Source organism: Pan troglodytes, chromosome 1, assembly GCF_028858775.2.
Source record: "Pan troglodytes isolate AG18354 chromosome 1, NHGRI_mPanTro3-v2.0_pri, whole genome shotgun sequence".
NCBI classification, from domain to species: Eukaryota; Metazoa; Chordata; class Mammalia; order Primates; family Hominidae; genus Pan; species Pan troglodytes.
Window position 1 is genome coordinate 42,454,893 of NC_072398.2, and position 19,278 is coordinate 42,474,170.

Here is a 19,278-nt window from a genome sequence, read left to right on the forward strand (position 1 = left end):
TGAAATTCAAACCCTGGTCTGTTTGGTTGAAAAACTCAGCCCCTCGACTGCCTGTATTCCACCTGTATTCCCTGAACCTGGCAGGCTAGCCCAGGCTAGACCACTGGACCCTTGAATTCTGTGACATAGTTTCTCTTGATTTAGATGGTAAGCAGAATGATAGTTCCCCAAAGATGTCCGCATCCTAATTCCAAGAATCTGTAAATATGTCACTTTACTTGACAAAAAGGGACTTAGCAAATGTGATGAAGTTAAGGATCTTGAGATGAGGTGATTTTCCTAGATTATCTGAGTGGGCCCACTGTAATCACAGGAGTCCTTTTAAGATGGAAGGGGAGGCCAGGTGCAGTAACTCATGCCTGTAATCCCAGCACTTTGGGAGGCCGAAGTGGGCGGATCACCTGAGGTCAGGAGTTCGAGACCACCCTGGCCAACATGGTGAAACCCCGTCTCTACTAAAAACACAAAAATTAGCTGGGCGTGGTGGTGTGTGCCTATAGTCCCAACTACTCAGGAGGCTGAGGCAGAAGAATCACTTGAACCCAGGAGGCAGAGGTTGCAGTGAGCAGAGATCATGCCAGTGCACTCCAGCCTGGGTGACAGAGTGAGACTCCATCTAAAAAAAAAAGATGGAAGGGGAAAGCAGGAGGGTCAGAGAGGGAAATGTGACCATGGAAGCAGAGGTCAGAAAGGGAAAGAGATTTGAAGATGCTGTTGTTGGTCTTGAAGATGGAGGAAGGGGCCGTGAGTTAAGGAATGAAGGTGGCCTCTAGAAGCTGGAAAAGGCAGGGAAACAAATTTTCTTCTAGAGCTTCCAGAAGGAACGAATCGCTGCTTACACCTCAATTTTAGGAGTTCTGACTTCCAGAACTGTAAGATAATAAATTTTCCTTGTTTCAAGCCACTAAATTTGTAATTTGTTGCATTAAAGCTTAGGAACCTTGGGTACTGTAATAGATTAAACAAAGCACATCCTTTGCAGCTGTTCCCAGGGAGTGGAGGAAACAATTTTCCTGGTTCTTGAAGCTGACTGGCCACATGACTTGATTTAACCAATAACACGTGAGGAATTTAGGCGCTTAGGCCTCAGGAGACCCCCCTTACAGCTTCTTCTCTCTTGCTCTTAGATGCTGCCACCATGTGGACAAGTCTGAGCTCGATTTCTGTAGTCCTCAGCTAATACCAATTGCCAGACAAGTGAGGGAAGCCACCTGGCTGAGTTGCCAGCTGACAGCAGCCACATGAGAGTTCCACATAAAGCTAGCAGAAGAACCTCTTGGCTGCACCCCACCCAAACCAACAGCCCCTTGAGAATTATGAGCAAATAAAATGATTACTTTAAGCCACTAAGCTTTGGGGTATGACAATAAATAAATGATAGGGGTACTTTTGAAAAATACCAATTATGCCTACCCTCCATCCCACCAGATCTAATGATGAACAGTTTCTTGGTAAGGATCTCTGCTTATATTTTTATTGTGGCTGTTGTTCATCAGCCAGGTTTGGAAATCACTAGTTTAGACCTTGGAGACCAAGTCCTATTGAGTCATCTGGCTCATGGAAGGTCTTAGAAGACCAATGCACCTGCTCTATTCACAGCATTTGGGCCAAGGAACTAGTTCTCTCTCAATCACCTAGTGTACAGGTTAGGGCTTTTTCTATTGCAAATATCAAACTAAAACTGTTTAAAGAAAATGTACTAGCCGAGCACGGTGGCTCACGCCTGTAATCCCAGGACTTTGGGAGGCTGAGGCAGGTGGATCACTTGAGGTCAGGAGTTCGAGACCAGCCTGGCCGACATGATGAAACCTCATCTCTACTAAAAATACAAAAATTAACCAGATGTGGTGGCGGGCACCTGTAATCCCAGCTACTTGGGAGGCTGAGGCTGGATAATGGCTTGAACCCAGGAGGTGGAGGTTACAGTGACCAGAGATTGTGCCATTGTACTCCAGCCTGGATAACAAGAGCAAAACTGTCTCAAAAAAAAAAAAAAAAGAAAAGAAAAGAAAAGAAAAAGAAAACAAGGAAAAAAGAAAAGAAAATGTACCATATACCTTTTTTACAGTATTTTTTTAAAAGCAGTAAAGCTAAATTTGGATATGATGGGTGCGTGTCCTATCTCCATTTCTTGTTTCTATATTCCAACATGCTAGTTTCATTCTCAGGGTTCTTTTGTGCAAGCAAGATGGCAACTGCAGTTCCAGGTTCAACTCAGTAGAAAAGCTGTCTCAGTCATCCCACAGTCTCACTGTAATTCACTGGCTTTCACTGGGCCCATTCTTAAACCAAATATGCAGCCAGGAAAATGTAATACTCTGACTGGTCAGGCCTGAGGCTCCTAGACACAGCAGTAGAAACATATTGGACAGAAAGTTAGGAAAACAGTGACTTTCAGAGGAAAGTTGCTATAGCGGGTCCCAAAAAAGAGATAAGTGAATATGGTACAGCAAACACAACAGATATTCACTACAGCTAGGTGTTGGAAATCAGCTTTATCTGTGTCCTGAAAGTCCACATCAGGGTCACCAGGCTACTGGAAGTCTTTAAAATTCCCAAGTCTCAAAAGCCTGGACACCAGACTTTGAAATGCATCTTACCACGTCACCCAAATGATGGAAGACAGGTTCCCCTCTGCCTCAAAAATGGCCCCCAAGCTCTATAAAACAATTCATGAAGTACTTCCATGCATGATAATTACAGCTCAGCAGCTAGGGGCCCTACCACCATGCCTCTGTGTTCCTAATCCTCAAATTTCATTCACCTGTCTGTACTTTAATAAAAGCCGGATTGGGGGTGTCCAGTCAAACTTGTGCCTAGGAAGCTAATCCACTAGGGTTGTTAAAACTAAGCTGGAAATGTAAGAACTAGGAGAATATTGTTTTTATTTAGATTATATTCATGGAGACAACCATATGTGCCTGGAAGAAATGCTTGGTTGAGCACCTAGTGGGAACAGTTGGGGGATAAGGGTAAGGCTCCCAAAAGAAATTCCAAAAAATCCTTATGATCCCTATACTGTCTCAAAGCAGGGTAGGTCCAGCTGTCCGCAGGATTGGGGAGTCTCAAGCTGGAGGTCCTCCTCTCTGCCCTTTTCTCTGCCCAGCTCAGCCCCTTCTCTAATAATGATGAGCAAATATCTGGGTTGGAGGAAAATTCAGGTGTTTCCATGGGCATTGATTAGAATGATGTATGCATGGGTCTGTCTCACTCCTTGATTATTTATTAATAATCTTCATATTCCCCATGCCAGACACTAGTGGCTCTCAGCAAGGATGCTGATGTCAGCAGCATTTTAGAAATTATTCCCCAATACATGGACATCTCTGTCTTTATTTGTCCTACTTTCCCAACATTCTACTTGCTGGTCACCTTGGCTTGAGAAAGGCTTCACTTTTGTTTGTTTGCTTGCTGCTTACTTGCTTGCTATTTAAGAGAAAAGCCTGCTCTTGTCCTGGAAGCCTGGAAACACACAGCCTTCCTAGGCTGAGACCCCTGCAGGAACTGCAGAGATCAGGAAATATGTCTCCACTGGGCCCTGAAAACCAGCCTCTTTCCTTCAAGATTCCCAGGCCCTCCTTGGCTTTCTCTATTGTCGGGAGCTCCGGGAGCTGCTCTCTCCTCTGATGCGCTGACTACTTTCTTCTTTCTTCTTCTTCTTTCTTCTTCTTTCTTCTCCTTTCTTCTTCTTCTCCTTCTTCTCCTCCTCCTACTTCTTCTTCTTCTTCTTTCTTCCTCTTCTTTTTCTTCTTTCTTCCTCTTCTTCTTGTGTGTGTGTGATCGTTTTAATAGTTGATACCAATACAATTTTTTAAATTATGCTTTAAGGTAAAGGGATTTGAGAGGATGTCTTTCTGTATTCTAGCTTTGAATTGAGATCAGGATTTCCAGAATCCTGTAAAACTCAGTGGCCTCCAGGTTCCAGGCTCCTTTTCACCATCTTCAGGGTCTCAGTACTGCTCTCCTGAGATACAGATAGCACTACTGAATTAGGAAATCACGGTTTTCAATGAGGGAGACACCTTTAAACAACTCTATTTTTATCCAGTTTGTGCTCCTTAATAATATCGAAACAAAGTTCAAGAAAGGTCCACTGGAGTAAGAGCAATATGTCCTCATATCATCTTTCCGCAGAGGTGTCATAGCCCTAGGAACTGGAGAGAACTGGAAAGGAAATTTGACTTTTTAAAATCCAGCCTCTAAAAGAACAATGGGACTGCAAGGCATTGCCTATACTCATACAGTCTTTGATTAAACAAATAGCTGGGCCAGACAAGGTGGCTTATGCCTATAATCCCAGCACTTTGGGAGGCCGAGGCAGGCAGATCACAAGGTCAGGAGTTCGAGACCAGCCTGGCCAACATAGTGAAACCCCATCTTTACTAAAAAAAAAAAAAAAAATTAGCTGGGCATGGTGGCACACACCTGTAATCCCAGCTACTTGGGAGACTGAGGCAGGAGAACTGCTTGAACCTGGGGGGCAGAGGTTGTGGTGAACTGAGATCACGCCACTGCACTCCAGCCTGGGTGACAGAGCGAGACTCTGTCTCAGAAATAAAAGAAACAAAACAAAAAAACCAAATAGCTTTATCTGTAGACTACCAGAACTTCTTAAGAAATACCATCAATATTGAAGTGATCCAAAAATCACAGTTTCAGCTTCTTTTCCTCCAGATGTGTGCAACAAAATCAAACAGATTGTATTTAACAAATGTCTTTTATAGGCAAGGCCCTTTGCTAGGTGTACAGAAGGAACCAGATCCTCATCCACACCCCATGATCTCCACGGAGGCCCCGCCTTTCTCCTGCCTGTCTTTGTTTTTCACTCACAAAGAATCACGTTCTCAGCTCACAGTCATTGAATCTGTACCTTTTACGGGAACTTAACAGCTTCCATCCACTTTTCCTAAATAGTCCTCTCATTTTTGGCTCTACCTGCCTTTCTTGGGCTGGACCTCACAAGCTCAGCATATCCCCACTGTATGACCAGGATATGTGTAGTTGGGTTGCCAGAAAAAATACAGAATGCCCAGCTGAATTTACATCTCAGATAAATAATGTTTAATTTTTAGTATAAGTGTGTCCCCTGTAATATTTGGAATATAATATCCTAAAAACTGTTTTGATGTTTATCTGAAATTCAAATTTAACTGAGCACTTCATGTTTTTATTTGTTAAATCTTAATACTACATGGAAGGCATAAAATCTTCAGCTATAATTCCTTAAATTAGACTTGAAACCTAATCTTAGAAAAATCATCCTAAGTAACTTTTCCTCTTTCCCTCTTACAAACTTATATAACCTCACACCTACTCAAGTGCATATAATCTTATTCCCTAATTCTTTTTTTTTAATTTTTGAATTTTTTATTGACTAATTTTTAAGGTAAATTTTATACCCAGCAAAACGCACAGCTCTTTTTTTTGGGGGGGTGGGGGTTTGCCAATGTGCTACTTTATTTATTTATTTTTATTATTATACTTTAAGTTCTAGGGTACATGTGCACAATGTGCAGGTTTGTTACATATGTATACATGTGCCATGTTGGTGTGCTGCACCCATTAACTCATCATTTACATTAGGTTTATCTCCTAATGCTATCCCTTCCCCTCCCTCCACCCCACGACAGGCCCGGTGTGTGATGTTCCCATTCCTGTGTCCAAGTGTTCTCATTGTTCAATTCCCACCTATGAGAGAGAACATGTGGTGTTTGGTTTTTTGTCCTTATGATAGTTTGCTGAGAATGATGGTTTCCAGCTTCATCCATGTCCCTACAAAGGACATGAACTCATTCTTTTTTATGGCTGCATAGTATTCCATAGTGTATATGAATGCATGGCTCTTAGATGCATTTGTGATGAGTTTCAGCAAATGTGTACCCCTGTGCAACATACACTAAATCAAGATATAGAATATTTCCATAACTCTAGAGAGTTCCCTTGTGCCCCTCTCCAGTTAATTATCTCATCCCAGAGATAACCATCATAGATTAGTTTTGCTTGTTCTTGAACCTCATATAAATGAAATTATACAGCATGTATATATTAGTCAGTTCAGGCTACCACAACAAAAATAACATAGACTGGGTGGTTTAAACAAGAGACATTTATTCTTTCACAGTTCTGGAGGCTAGAAGTTCGAGATCAGGGTGCCAGCATGGTTGGGTCCTGGTGAGGGCCCACTTCTGGTTTGCAGATGGGTGCCTTCTCCGTGTGAGCTCACATGGCCTTTCCTTCAATAGGCCAGAAGTCTAAAGTCAAGGCGTTGGCAAAGCTGTTTCCTTCTGGAGACTCTGAGAATCTTCCATGCCTCTCTCACAGCTTCTGGTGGCTGCTGGCAATCCTTGACATTATTTAGCGTGCAGATACGTCACTTTGGTTTCTGCCTCCTTTGTCACAGGGTCTTCGTTCTTCTGTCTCTGTCTCCGTGTGTCCTCTCCTCCTTTTATAAGGACAATAGTCATTGGATTTAGGGCCTACCCTAATCCAGTTTGACCTCATCTTAGCTTAACTATGATGTCTGCAAAGACTCTGTTTCCAAATAAGGTCACATTCTGAGATTCTAGGTGGACGTGAATTTTGGAAAGACACTATTCAACCCACTACAGATAAATACCTAAGAGTTGGAATTGTTCAACCATCTTGTATACTACTTAAATTCTTATATCCCTAAATTTTACCTATGACCTTTTTGGCCCTCTTGTCTTCTAACAGTGAAAGTATGGTACTAAGGCAGCAGTTTTGAAAAATTAAAGGAATAGTAGTTGGAAAAGTCACAGCTGCCAATATATTGCTATTTATATTTCCTAGCCCTCCTATGCTATCATACCACACTTTACTGCTTCTACACTAAAGCCCACATGCTTACAGTATCAAAGTGAAACAGGAAAGAGATTCAATGGGAGTCTAGTTTCGCTGGAACTTTAGCAAGAAATGAGATTAATGTGATGTTTCTCAAACTTTGACTTGCATAAGAATCACCTGGAAGACTTCTTAAAGTGCACTGCTTTTGCAGATGACATAATCTTGTATCTGTCACATTGTATCTATACTTGCAGAAAATCCTAAGGAATCCACTGAAACATATTAGACCTAATAAATGAGTTCAGCAAGGCTGTAGGACGCAAGATCAATACACAAAGATCAATTGTATTTCTTTCTTTCTCTCTTTTCTTTTCTTTTTTTTTTTTTTTGAGATGGAGTCTTGCTCTGTCGCCCAGGCTGGAGTGCAGTGGCCGGATCTCGGCTCACTGCAAGCTCCGCCTCCCGGGTTCACGCCATTCTTCTGCCTCAGCCTCCCGAGCAGCTGGGACTACAGGTGCCCGCCACCACACCCGTCTAATTTTTTGTATTTTTAATAGAGACGGGGTTTCACCATGTTAGCCAGGATGGTCTCGATCTCCTGACCTCGTGATCCGCCTGCCTCGGTCTCCGGAAGTGCTGGGATTACAGGCATGAGCCACCACGCCTGGCCAATGAATTGTATTTCTATATGCATGCATGAACAATCTGAAAATAAAATTAAGAAAACAGTTCATTTTATAATGGCATAATAAGGAAAATACTTAGAAATAAATTTAAGAAAATAACTAAAAAGTACATCATTGAAATATATTAAAGGATATCTAAATAAATGGAAAGAGAGGCCATGTTCAGGGATTGAAAGATTTAATATTGCTAAGGGGGCAATATTTGCCAAATTGATCTACAGATTCAATGCAATCTGTATCAAAATCTCAGTTGTCTTCTTTACAGAAATTGACAAGCTGATCCTAAAATTCATACAGAAATTCAAGGGACCAAGAATAACCAAAACAGTCTTAAAAACGAAGACCAAAGTTGGAAGAATCACACTTTCTGATATCAAAACTTACTGCAAAGCTATAGTAATCAAAACACTTGGTACTGGCATAAGATCAGTAGAATAAAACTGAGAATCCAGAAATAAAGCCTCACATTTATGACTAATTGATTTTTTTTTGAGACAGAATCTTGCTCTGTTGCCCAGGCTGGAGTGCAGTGGTGCGATTTCGGCTCACTGCAACTTCCACCTCCTGGGTTCAAATGATTTTCATGCCTCAGTCCCCCAAGTAGCTGGGATTACAGGTGCATGCTACCACACCTGGCTAATCTTTGTATTTTTAGTAGAGAGGGGGTTTCACTATGTTGGCCAGTGTATTAAACCATTCTCATGTTGCTATGAAGAAGTACCTGAGACTGGGTAATTTATAAGGAAAAGATGTTTAATTGACTCACAGTTCTGCATGGCTTGGGAGGCCTCAGGAAGCTTACAATCATGGCAGAATGCACCTCTTCACAGGGTGGCAGGAGAGAAAATGAGTGCCGAGCAAAAGGGGAAGCCCCTTATAAAACCATCAGATCTCTTGAGAACTCACTCACTATCAAGAGAACAGCATGGGGTGGTGGTGGGGGACCTGCCCCCATGATTCGATTATCTTCACCTGGTCCCCCACTTGACATGTGGGGATTATTACAATTCAAGGTGAGATTTGGGTGGGGACACAGAGCCAAACCATATCAGACAGGCTGGTCTCAAACTCTTGGCCTCAAGTGATCCACCTGCCTCAGCCTCCCAAAGTGCTGGGATTACAGATGTGAGCCACTATGCCCAGCCAGCAAATTGATTTTTGACAAGACTACCAAGACAATTCAATGGGGAAACAAGTAGTCTTTTCAACAAATGGTTCTGGGACAACTTGATATCTATATTAAAAGTATAAAGTTTGACTCCCTACATCACACTGTTTACAAAAAGTAACTCAAAATAGATAAAAAACCTAAAAGTAAGTGCAAAAAGTATAAAACTCCTAGAAAAAGACGTAGACGTAAATCTTCATCACCTTGAATTACATAGTGGTTTTTTAGACATGACACCAAAAGCACAAGTAACTATGAACAACAAAAACAAAATGTATATTAGAATACATCAAAATTTAAAACTTTTGTCCTTCAAAGGATACCATCAAGAAAATACCAAGACAATCCACATAATGGGAGAAAATTTTTGCAAATCATATGTTTGATAAAGGACTTGTAACTAGAATAAAGAACTCTTACAACTCAATAATAAGACAAATAACCCAATTTAAAAATGGGCAAAGAATCTAAATAGGCATTTCTCCAAAGAGGATATAAAAATGGACAATGAACACATGAAGATATGCTCAACGTCATTGGCCATCAGGCAATGCAAATCAAAACCAATATGAGACACCGTAATATCAAAAACAATATGAGACAACCTGGGAAACATTCTGGCAGTTCCTCAAAATGTTAAATATAGAGTTACCATATGACCCAACAATTTCACTCCTATGTATATGCCCCGAAGAAATAAAAACGTGTTCACAGAAAAACTTGTATATGAATGTTCATAGCATCATTCGTAGCCCCAAAGTGGCTACAAACCCAAATGTCTATCAGCGGACTAATGGGCAAACAAAATGTCATATACACATACAATGGAATATTCTTTAGCAATGAAAAGAAATGAAGTACTGACACACGTACATACAAGGCTCAACATGTATAAGCTGTGAAAACAGTGAACTAAATGAAAGAAACCAGTCACAAACGGCCATGCATTGTATAATTCTATTTATATGAAATGTCCAGAAAAGGCAAATCAATAGGGACAGAAAGTCAATCAGTGGTTGTCTAGGACTGAGCAGCTGAGGAAAATCGAGGAGTGACTGCTAATGGGCACAGGGTTTCTTTTGAGGGTGATGAAAATGTTCTAAAATGTTGATTGTGGTGATGGTTGTGCAACTTTGTGAATATTCTAAGAGCTACTGAATTGTCCACTTTAAATGGGTGAGTTGTAGGGCAATGAACTATATCTCGATAAAGCTATTATTGAAACAAGCACAGGGCCAGGTACAATGGCTCACGCCTGTTACCCCAGCACTTTGGGAGGCCAAGGCGGGTGGATTACTTGAGGTCAGGAGTTTGAGACCAGCCTGGCCAACACAGCCAACCCGTGTCTCTACTAAAAATACAAAAATTAGCCGGTTGTGGTGGCAAGTGCCTGTAATCCCTGCTACTTGGGAGGCTGAGGCAGGAGAATCACTTGAACCTGGAAGGCCGAGATTGCAGTAAGCCAAGATCGCACAGCTGTACTCTACCCTAGGCGACAAAGCGAGATTCCATCTCAAAACAAAAACAAAAACAAACAAAAAACAAAAAAAAAATTCCTTATTTTGTAGCTATAGGGTAGTATCTGAGAATTTGTTTTTCTGACAAAATCCTAGCTGATGTCACTGCGGCTCTAGAAACGACATTTTGAGAACCACTGGATTAAGACCCTCTAGGGAAAGACAGACAGGGAAGGAGAATGAGGTGTGGTGGTCAGAGCTGAGTGGGAAGCAGCCCTAGGTGTGGCTCTAGAACTAATAAGATTAGCAATAAGAGCAGTAGGATAATTGTTGTCCACCCACCTCTCTCCTCCATGTTCATTTTTTCAGCGAGGCCCCAAGGAATACATTTTTTTTTTTTAACAGACATGCGCTACCATGCCCAGCTAATTTTTGTATTTTTAGTAGAGACAGAAGTTTTGCCATGTTGGCCAGGCTGGTCTAGAACTCCTGACCTCAGGTGATCCTCCCACCTCGGCCTCCCAAAGTGCTGGAATTACAGGTGTGAGTCTCCGCACCCGGCACCCAAGGAATACTTCTAAAAGATACTTTAGAAGATTATGGTCTGACCTCAAAGTTTAGAGAAAGAAAATGCTACTTTTCCCACAATGACCCACGAAAGCTTTGTTATCCATGACTTTACCTAAAAGTTTTCAGAAGATTTTTATTTTTTATCCTGGGTCTCTACTTTTGGCTTGCAGGTTGTTCTGCTGTACATGAAGGGTGGGATTAGGGTAGCATTGGCAACAAACAGCCTAGGCATCACCACTTTCCCTTCTGGGGCTGAGAAGACACCATGCCCTTTAATTACAGCCTTCTTTTCTCAGCTCCTCAGATTTGGCTTCAGAATCCTCAGCATGGCTCCCTAGTCAGCTGGTACCAACCTGGGAGAGTTGACATGGCACATAAAGCTTATTTGCCATCCTGGGATTAGAAGCTCTTGAGGAACCTTTGAGCTCTAATGTGGGATTCAAGTCCACACGCGTTTGTGAAGCAACTATGACCAAGCACTGTGGCTGATATGTGGGTGAAAACAGAACGAGTCTCGGGATTCCAGATTAAATGAAATAGGAGCACACTTTAAATTGCCACAATGGTAACCTTTTTTAAGGTTTAAGGATCTTGAACCTGGGAATAATGCATAACAGCTACACATCTGTATACAGCAATAACAAATGATTCCCTGATTTCAGAGCCTCTTCCACTCTCATTGGCCATGTATTCTCAAAAGTTTTTCTTTCTTGTCTCCCAATGCAAGTGAACAAGGGGAATTGACTAGAAAGCCAGAATCCATCATTATGGTTGGAAGCCTTTCTGTTTCCCCCCTTACCTCAGGACTTGGAGAAGCTTAACGTGGGAAAATTGCTCAGAACCTCCAACCAATCACTATCATGATGATCCTTTATAGTGTTCTGTTTCATGTGCTGCAGACTTTGGATGCTGGTTGTATGATTTTGCTTTTTTTCCCTCTGCTTTAAGCAGCTGAGTACTCTATATTAAGGCCTAAGCAATCAATATAATAATAGCCACCCTTTGAGTGTTTACTACTTGCTAGACCCCGTGCTAAGAGTTTGATGCATATTATTCCATTTAATCCTCACTACGATGAAGTTAGACAGTTTTGTTTTGTTTGAAACAGGGCCTCACTCTGTTGCCCAGGCTGGAGTGTGGTGTCGCTATGTCAGCTCACTGCAGCCTCAACCTCCTGGGCTCAAGCAATTATCCTGCCTCAGCTTCCTGAGTAGCTGGGACTACAGGTTCATGTCATCACACTCAGCTAATTTTTTGGTATATTTTTAGAGACAGGGTTTCACCATGTTGCCCAGGCTAGCCTAGAACTCCTGAGCTCAAATGATCCTCTTGCCTTGGCCTCCCAAAGTGCCGAGGTTACAGGTAGGTGTGAGCCACCATGCCCGGCCACGCAGTTTTATCCATTCATATTTTACAGAAAACTGAGGCTCAGAGAGATTATATAACTTGGTCAAGCTGATTGTTAAATATTCAAGAATTTTGTAAGCTGCGGTTTGTTAAACCTAACTTGAAATAGGCCATGGTAGGAGTATTTACAATGAAGAAATGGGTAAGCACTCTAAGTCAGAGTTCCCCTTCCCCCCATCCAATTCACCAGCAAAGGACTGGTTAACCCGAAAGCACAGTGACACTATCCTTTTTTGTTAGATCTTTGTCCTGTATATATGACATTTGAAATTTGAATTGTTTCTAGGGTTTGGCAATTATGAAAAAGCCTCTGATCATCATTTATGTCCAGATTTGTATGAACACAAGTTTTCTCCCTTTTTTTTTATTTTTTATTTTTTTTTGAGACGGAGTCTTGCTCTGTCGGCCAGGCTGGAGTACAGTGGCGCCATCTCAGCTCACTGCAAGCTCCGCCTCCCGGGTTCCCGCCATTCTCCTGCCTCAGCCTCCTGAGTAGCTGGGACTACAGGTGCCTGCCACCACACCCTGCTAATTTTTTCTGTTTTTAGTTGAGACGAGGTTTCACCTTGTTAGCCAGGATGGTCTTGATCTCCTGACCTCGTCATCCACCTGCCTCAGCCTCCCAAAGTGCTGGGATTACAGGCGTGAGCCACCGCGCCCGGCCTTTTTTTTTTTTTTTCTTTTTTTGAGACAAAGTCTCACTCTGTCACCCAGGTTGGAGTGCAGTGGTGGGATCTCGGCTCACTTCAACCTCTGCCTCCTGAGCTCAAGCGATCCTCCCACCTCAGCCACCCCCTTACCCCTTCCTTGGCTAATTTTTTGTTAGTTTTTTAGAGACAGGGTTTCACCATTTTGCCCAGGCTGGTCTTGAACTCCTGGGTTCAAGCGATCCACTCACCTTGGCCTCCCAAAATGCTAGGATTACAGGTACAAGCCATGGCACCTGGCTATTTTCCAAAGTTATTTATCATTTTGCATTCCCACCAGCAATGCCTAAGAGTTCCAGTTGCTCCACATCCTTGCCACAACTTAACATTGTCAATTTTTTTTTTTTTTTTTTTGAAACTGAGTCTCACTGTCACCCAGGCTGGAGTGCAATGGCACGATCTTGGCTCACTACAACCTCCGCCTGCTGGGTTCAAGGGATTCTTCTGCCTCAGCCTCCCGAGTAGCTGGGATTACAGGCACCCGCCACCACGCCCCGCTTTTTTTGTTGTTTTTTTAATATATATATATTTTTAGTAGAGACAGGATTTCCCATGTTGGCCAGGCTGGTCTCAAACTCCTGACCTCAAGTGATCTGCCCATCTCAGCCTCTCAAAGTGCTGAGATTATAGGCATGAGCCACCATGCCTGGCCTTTGGTTTTGTTTCAACCATTCTAATAAATGTGTATGATATTTCATTGTGTTTAATTTGCATTTTCCTAATGATTAATGATGTTGATAATCTTTTCATGTGCCTAATTGTCATTCATCTAGTTTCTTTGGTGAAGTTCCTGTTCAAATCTTTTGTCCAATTTTTACTGGGTTGTTTCCTTATTATTAAGTTTTGACAGGTTTTTATATATTACAGATATAAATCTTTTTACCCAGTCCATGGCTAATCTTTTCATTTTCTTAACATGTCATATATATATACACACACACATATGTGTATATAAATACATATATACATATATAAACATATGTCATATATATACACATACACACACACATATGTATGTCATATATATACACACACACTTATATACACACACTTTTTTTTTTTTAAAGATGGGGTCTAGCTCTGTCACCCAGGCTGGAGTACAGTGGTGCAATCATAGTTACTGCAACCTCAAACTCCTAGGCTCAAGCAAGCCTCCTGCCTCTGCCTCCTATGTAGCTAGGACTTGTACAGGCACACATCACCACACTCAACTAATTGTTTTTTTTTTTTTTTTTCCTGGATCCACTTGTTTCTATGCAATTGACTAATTTTTTTTTTTTTTTTTTTTTGAGATGGAGTCTCGCTCTTTTGCCCAGGCTGGAGTGCAGTGGTGCTATCTCGGCTCACTGCAACCTCCACCTCCCAGGTTCAAGCAATTCTCCTGCCTCAGCCTCCCGAGTAGCTGGGATTACAGGCGCCTGCCACCACACCTGGCTAGTTTTTGTATTTTTAGCAGAGACAGGGTTTCACCATGTTGGCCAGGCTGGTCTCAAACTGCTGACCTCAGGCGATCCACGTGCCTTGGCCTCCCAAAGTGCTGGGATTACAGGTGTGAGCCACCGCGACCGGCCACAACTGACTAATTTAAAAAAATTATTTTTAGTAGAGACAAGGTCTGGCTATGTTGACTGGGCTGGTCTTAAACTCCCAGGCTCAAGTGATTTTCCTACCTCAGCCTCCTAAAGTGCTGGGATTTTAGGCACGAGCCACCATGCCTCGCCAAAATATTATTTATTTGACAAATAAAAATTGTATTTTTTTGTATTTTTTAAATGTAAATTTATCATCTACAACATATTGTTTTTAAACATATAAATTGTGAAATGGCTAAATTGAACTGATTAACATATGTATTACTTCACATACTTTTTTTATAATTAGAACACTTAAAATTTACTCATTTTGCAATTTTCCAGATTTTTTTTTTTTTTGAGATGGAGTCTGGCTCTGTCGCTCACGTTGCAGTGCAGTGGTGCCATCTCGGCTCACTGTAACCTCTGTCTCCCGGGTTCAGGTGATTCTCGTGCCTCAGCCTCCCAAGTAGCTGGGATTACAGGCACTTGCCACCATACCCAGCTAATTTTTGTATTTTTAGTAGAAACAGGGTTTGACTGTATGGGCCAGGCTGGTCTCAAACTACTGACCTCAAGTGATCCGCCTGCCTTGGCCTCTCAAAGTGCTGGGATTACAGGCATGAGCCATTGTGCCTGGCTGGAATTTTCAAAATCTTAACCTGTCTTTTGAAGAGCAAAATTTATTCATTTTTATGAAGTTCAAATTGTTATTATTTATTTTAATGGGTCATGTTTACTGTGTCATATCTAAAAAATCTTTGTGTAACACAAGGTCACAAAGGTGTTCTCGTATGTTTTCTTTTAGAAGTTTTATGGTTTGTTTTCTATTCAGGTCTACAATCTGTTTTGAGTTTGTATGTGAATAGGCTGTGAGTTATGAATCAAGGCTTATTTATTTGCATCTTATAATCAATGAGCCTATATTGACATATCATTATCACTGCAAGTTCATAGTTTACATTATGGTTCATTAGGTGTCTTACATTCTGTGGGTCTGGACAAATGTATAACGACATGTACCCACTACTGTAGTGTCATACAGAAGCATTTCACTGCCCTAAAATCCTCTGTGCTGTACCTGTTCATCTTTCCCTCCCCCACGGATCTCTTTACTATCTCCATAGTTTTGCCTTTTCCAGAATGTTGTTGGGGTGATCAGACCCAACACCAGGTCGTGGGGCCGACGAAGTCCAGCAGAGTCAAAGGAATGAGAAAAAGACAGTTTGAGAGAGAAAGTGGGACCAGGGGACCATCATGAGTGTGGAGGCTGCCAAGGCCCCGATTTCTGGGCGTCCACGGCTGTTTATTGGTGCTCAAACAAACAAACAGGTGGTGAAGATGTGGGGGTTGAAAGGAAACAGTGTATCAAGTGAATGGTTGCTTGAAATAATGGGTGTGCTAGAAGCAAGGAGCCAGCAAGTCTAGCAGACATGCAAGCCCTGCCTCAGCTGCTCTCCCAACACTCAGCTTTTCTCCCAACATGTGCTCTACCTGTTCATCTTTCCCTCCCCCACAGATCTCTTTATTATCTCCATAGTTTTGCCTTTTCCAGAATGTTATATAGTTGGAACCATCACTTACATACTATCAGTATGATCTTTTTCAGATTGGCTTCTTTCACTTAGTATAATAATACACATTTAAGATTCCTCCATGTTCTCTCTCTCTTCTCTCTTCTCTCTCTCTCCTTTCTTTCAGACTGAGTCTCACTCTGTCGCCCAGGCTAGAGTGCAGTGGCACAATCTCAGCTCACTGCAACCTCCACCTCTGGGTTCAAGCAATTCTCGTGCCTCACCCTCCCAAGTAGCTGGGATTACAGGTGCCCACCACCACGCGTGGCTAATTTTTGTATTTTTTAGTAGAGATGGGGTTTCACCATGTTGGCTAGGCTGGTCTCGAACTCCTGACCTCAAGTGATCTGCCCACCTTGGCCTCCCGAAGTGCTGGGATTACAGGCGTGAGCCACTGCGCCTGGCTCCTGCATGTCTTTTAATGGCTTGATAGCTCATTTCTTGTTAGTGGTGAAGAATATTTCATCATCTGCATGTACCACAGTTTATTTATCCATTCACCTACCAAAGAACATCTTGTTTGCTTCCATGTCTTGTCAATTCTGGGTAAAGCTACTATAAATGACTATGTGTAGGTTTTTGTGTGGATATACATTTTCAACTCATTTATATAAATACCAAGGAGAGTGATTGCTGGATTATATGGTAAAAGCATGCTTAGTTTTGTGGTAGTTTTTGTTTTGTTTTGTTTTACATTTAGATCTTTATCTGGAATTTCTTTTTATGAAAATATGAGGTAAACTTTCCTCCTAAATGGATAGGCATTTGTCCTGACATCATTTATTGCATCCATTTTTTCCTAGTGGTTGGAAAGCATCATCCACAGACTAAATCATGCAAGGTAACTGTGTGAGCCTGGACAAGTTAGTTAACCTCTCTGTACTCCAGGTTTCTCACCTGGCAAAGGGGTTAACAATAACTGCTTACAGCATTGGTATGAAGGTAACATGAGGCAATGGGCATGAAGACATTTGAAAAAGTAAAAATCCCGTATCCCTGAATCATCTGTATATGGGTGAAGATACCATGACTCTTTCTGAGGCTGTGAACACACTTGCTCATCTGAAAAGCCATCCAGGTCCATCAAAGAATTCTCAAACCATTGGTCACATTTGAAATGTAGATGCCAATGATCCATATTTTCAGGGGATTTGAGTGTGGGCTTCAGTAGAAGGGAAGAGAAGGCTAGTGAAGGAGTAACTAGTAGGTAGCCATGGATGAATTATCAGTTTGGGTACCCTGTGGTCCTATAGACTTCAAGAGGACATAAATACCACTTGATAGACTGTGAGTTCCTTGAGAGCAGAGTGCTTGTGTTGAATTTGTCTTAAAAATCACAGAGCCTGACTAGAAAGCTTCCAGTTAAGTTTCAATGAATTAAACTAAATTTTCTCCATTAGGACTCACTGGGAAGAGAAGAAAAAGGAAGGCTAAGGAAAATGGAATCTCTCATCTGGCCTACCCTTGCTTCCAAATACTTGGTACTCTTGTAAAGAATCCAATTTACAGCCAGTTGCTATCAAGTATAATTAGTGAAAATGATCCTTTTTCTCAGTAAATGGCAGCTTTCTTGGTATAGTTGCCCTGTGCCTTGCTGCAACTTGGCAGCTCAGACCCACCAGTGGGGAACAGTCTGGGAGCCCTGTGGGGTGGCTCTGGAGCTGCTGATGGAAGGCACAGGAATCAGGGCTTGCTGAACTTAAGGTTCAGGCTGCTTTCCCTGCAATAGGGTCAGCCAGCAGGGAGCAGGCAGGTCTGTGATGCAAGCAGAGAAGGTGGGATTGTGCCCACTGGGGAAGGGGGCTCTTGCTCTACCAAAGAGGAGGCTGGATGCCATGGTGCAGAATCCTCTGGGGTCTTGGCTCCTACTTGTCAACCACTAATTAATTTTTAGGTTTACAATTGATGTTTTCTTATCCAAGGACATCTGGTATACAAAAGTTCCCCTAGCTTAAAATGTTTAGTATTCTCTGAATAGCTTTCCTCTGTTCCCTAAGAAAGAGGCTTCCTCAGCAGCTGTGCTGCAAAAGACCCCAAATGTATTGCACATCCGAAGAGTGGCTAAGTGGGAGGTGAAGGGTGGGTACAGGGGTCTGTTGTAGGCACTGTCCTCCTCTGGGCTCCTTTGACATTGGCCTGGTGGCTGGGATACTTCAGAATAAAGGCCTAGTGGGTCACAGGTTTAGGAGGAGTTGGGGCTGGTCCCTAGGCCACTATAGGTGGTGGGCAAACATTGTAGAAGGCCTAATGTTTGGAAAGCCAGTGTGGAATTCTCCTTTGTGCAACTGCGTCACTGAATCAATTGGGATTTTTTATTGGTGAATGGACACTTGGAAGTTTTAATATGCAAAACATAATTTACTTTTATTACTTAAATTGCTTAATGTAATTTTAATATGCAAGACTTAATTTACAAACAGCCAGGATTCCAGGTGTTTAAATCCTTGTCTCCAGGGAACACAGCTGTCCCTTTGAGGAAAACCTAATTTTTCTTCCCTGCCTGTGTGACTTTGGGACAAATCTGGGACAACAGTGAATTCTCTATTACTGTTATTACCACCCAAGTAAACTAAAAATCCGGGATGAGAAAAATCTTACAGAAAATTCTAGCTGAGGCTTCTAGCTTATAGTACAATGAATAGACCTTAATCATAGAATGTCTTTAAGAAAAACATTCAGGCCTGACTTGGTGGTTCACACCTGTCCTGTAATTCCACCACTTTGGGAGGCCGAGGCGGACAGATCTCTTGACCTCAGGAGTTTGAGACCAGCCGGGGCAACAAGGTGAGATCCTGTCTCTACAAAAAATACAAAAATTAGCCTGGTGCGGTGGTGCCCGCCTGTAGTCCCAGCTACTCGGGAGGCTGAAGCAGACAGATCGCTTGAGCCCGGGAGGTCGAGGCTGCATTGAGCTGAGATTGCGCCACTGCACTCCAGCCTGGGTGACAGAGCAAGACCCTGTCTCCAAGTAAACAAAATAAAATAAAATAAAGAAAAATATTCAAAAAGCCCTCGAGGTTTTTTTGTTTGTTTTATTTTTTGATACGGAGTCTTACTCTGTTGTCCAAGCTGGGGTGCAGTGGCACGATCTCGGCTCACGGCAACCTCTGCCTCCTGGGCTCAAGCGATCCTACCGCCTCAGCCTCCCCAGGCATGCGCCACCACACCCGGCTGAATTTTTCTTTTTTCTTTTCTTTTTTTTTTTTTTTTGAGACGGACTTTCACTCTTGTTGCCCAGGCTGGAGTGCAATTGTGCAATCTCGGCTCACCACAACCTCTGCCTCCCGGGTTCAAGCAATTCTCCTGCCTCAGCCTCCCGAGTAGCTGAGATTAC